Genomic DNA, 3,615 nt, shown 5'->3' with positions numbered 1-3,615 from the left:
CTGTCACCCACTCATTACTGTCTGTGTCCCCGTCCCACCTATGACAAAATGGTGAGAACATGTCAGAATGGTGACATCTCTTTCCTGGAGACAGGCTCCCCCTCCAACTGCACGAGAATTCAGCATGAAACTTTTGGGGAAATTCCAGTTTCAATTGCTGCTAGCCTAAGGGAGGGACACCAGAGTGTCTGGATTGTAGTCATACCCACCATGACACACACACACACACACAAACACACAAACACACACACAAACACACACAAACAAACACACACAAACACACACACAAACACACACACACAAACACGCACACACAAACACGCACATGCACACACACATGCACAAACACACACAAACACACACACACACACACGCACAAACACGCACATGCACACACACATGCACAAACACACACAAACACACACACACACACCAATAAACAACATTTGGAGGGAACCAGAATGGAACCCAGACAGCAAAAGTATTGGCCACAGCCTGGCCAGTCGCCCAGTTAGCTGGTTCCAGAGTCTCTGCAGCCTGGCCAGTCGCCCAGTTAGCTGGTTCCAGAGTCTCTGCAGCCTGGCCAGTCGCCCGGTTAGCTGGTTCCAGAGTCCCTGAGACTGGCAAGGGAAACGCCGAGATAGACATCACGGAATTCTCTTCTGGTTTGGTCCATGAGGCCCCAGGCAGGTGCCCAGAGTAAAACCATGAACTCGTGCAGATTTGGCTTAGTATTTGACACTGCTCTGTAGCTTAGTAAATTCTCTTAAACAGGAGAGGACTGAGAGAAAGAAACACATGACATGTGTAACCAGGAACGCTGCTCATAGGGAGTTAAACTCACTCTCAGATTTATCTGCGAGGTTGGCAGGTTGGCGAGGCTCTGCTGGTTTTAATCATCACAGAGAGCAGTTAGAAATCCAGGGAGGAGAAGGGACGCCGGTTTAGAAAGGAAGAAAGACTTGGCATCTGAAGGTCAGAACATTTAGATCTGGGTGACATAGCAGGTGGCAAAACGTGAATTAGCCCTTTCGGAGAGAAAACAATTCTATGTGGCTTTCTCAGCCTGTAATTGTAACTGCTTTCATTCCCTCCTCTGGCAATAATGGAAGCGGCAGTTGCTAAGTATTTGAAGGAAACATGGGACAGAACAGCTATATAGGCAAGTGAACAGGTTTGAGCAGAGCCGGGTGCAAGAGCCTCACTCTCTAATTAAATTAACCCTTGCTTCAGATATTAAAAATATCTATAATAAAAGTGTCTGTGTGCCATAATGCCCAGCTCGAGCCTGGAATTCTTTTCTGTGGTAAACCCACAAATCAGAGTTTTGTCTGAGTGGAGGTCTGGAGAGAAAAAAGGAACTCTTCACATTCCTGGGATGTGCGGGGGAGGGGGGGGAATGGACTGTGCCTGCGTCCTTCTAGGCTGACAGGGTGACTCAGCAAGTCCAGGCAGTGACCTCTGCCTCCCCGAGGGACTAACACCCTCAGGAGGAAACATGTACAAACATGTCCAAGCAGGGTTCTCTAGGGTAAAAAACAGAAGTTTTGTTATGGTCAGTGACTAGGCTGGCATGGCTGGTCTGTTGTTGTACAGCCTAACTACAGTTATGGTGCTCCATGTTAAAAGAATACACATTAAAAGAATGGGACAGGAGGTTCTCTGAAGGGCTGGAGAGACCACTCAGTGGTTAGGAGCACTGACTGCTCTTCCAGAGGTCCTGAGTTCAAGTCCCAACAACCACATGGTGGCTCACAACCATCTGTAATGGGATCGGATGCCCTCTCTGGCGTGTCTGATGAGAGCAACAGTGTGCTCATGTACATAAAATAAATAAATACATCTTCTTCTTTCTTTCTTTCTTTTTTTTTAATGGAGGTTCTCTGAGGAGGCTCCTCTGATCTTCCCCCCAGGCTTTTTCTCTCTCTCCCTTTCTCTCTCTCTCTCTCTCTCTCTCTCTCTCTCTCTCTCTCTCCCCCTCCCTCCCTCTCTCTTTCGTGTTTAGATCTCCAAAATACTGTATTGCTTCTGTCTCATGGGTTCCCTTCCTTCTGCTAGAGACGCAGTCGTGACCTTGAGGTCCTTCTGGTAAAACCTCGTTGAGAAGAAAGACGTGCCACGTGCCAGCTTCCAGGCCAGCGAACCGCTGCTTTATACCCCTTGATATTTAACACCATCAAATCCAACTTGGCACAAATTGAGTTTATTAAGTTTACTTATAGAACTTGGGTGAGGGATTACTTGTAGGAGAATGAGTGCCCCTCCCTTCTAAAACAAAAACAAAAACAAAAACACCACAGCATCCTTACTGTACAGCCCTTGTGGATGGTGCCATCCCTGGGCTGGTTGGTGTTCTGGGTTCTATAAGAAAGCAGCCTGATCAAGCCATGGGGAGCGAGCCAGTAAGCAGCGCCCCTCCATGGCCTCTGCATCAGCTCCTGCCTCCAGGTTCCTGCCCTGCTTGAGCTCCTGACTTCTAATGATGAACTCTGGCAGTGTGAGCCAAGTAAACCCTTTCCTCCCCAACTTGCTTTATGGTCATGGTGCTTCATCACGGCAATAGAATCCTTAACTAAGACATATACTGTATATTCTAGCCCCTCCCTAAATCGCGTGCTGCTGAGGAGAGAGAACGACGGGGTAATGGCTAGAACCCCACATGAGGATCTTAAGATCCTCCCATCCTCTACTAAGGAGTACATATAGATCTGCTGGCATCATTATAGACCTTGCGAACTTCTGTATTGTTCTGTTCAATTAGTTGCCATGGCTACCAGGCCACAGCAACCTATTCCAAGATGGTGACTGGGTGAACAAGTTATTCATGGAGAAGAAAAATGCCACAAGAAAACACTCTGCCTCCCGAGTGGCTTAGACTACAAGCGGATACAGCCAAGACCAGAAGAAAAATCACGATTTTCACTGGCTAACCACCTTCTTTTCCAGGGCCTGCTTGACCTGGGGGAGACTCCAGCAGCTTTTCTGCCATCAGGAAGGAGGATGCTGCCCACACTCACCGGGCTTCGGCTGCTTTCCCATGAGATGTGATTAATCTTAGATTTATGGGGCATATAAGGATTATAGACATTGTTTCTTCAAAGATGCCTTCTGTCCTTCCTGTTCCTCCCTGTGGAGGGTTGAGTGAGAATGGCCCCATAGGCTCATCTGTTGGAGTGCTTGGTCTCCAGTTACAGCAGTGGGGCTCAACCTTCCTAATGCTGTGATGCTTTAATACAGTTCCTCAAATGGTGATCCCCAACCATAAAATTACTTTTGCTGCTACTTTATGTACTTATTTGATTTATTTATTTATTTTATGTACATGAGTACACTGTAGCTGTCTTCAGACACACCAGAAGAGGGCATCAGATCTCATTACAGATGGTTGTGAGCCACCATGTGGTTGCTGGGAACTGAACTCAGGGCCTTTGGAGAGCAGTCAGTGCTCTTAACCACCCAACCGTCTCTACAGCCCTTTGCTACTACTTTGTAACTATGATTTTGCTACTGTTGTTAGGGTCCAAGAATTACTGAAGGAAGACCTCAGACTCAAATAGTATGCAAAGGCAAAGAGCATTTATTCTGCAGAAATTACCCAGCATGCAGGGGTCAACC

This window comes from Mus musculus, chromosome 10, assembly GCF_000001635.26.
Source record: "Mus musculus strain C57BL/6J chromosome 10, GRCm38.p6 C57BL/6J".
NCBI lineage: Eukaryota > Metazoa > Chordata > Mammalia > Rodentia > Muridae > Mus > Mus musculus.
The sequence above is the reverse complement of the archived record's forward strand: the minus strand, read 5'-3'. Positions refer to the sequence as shown.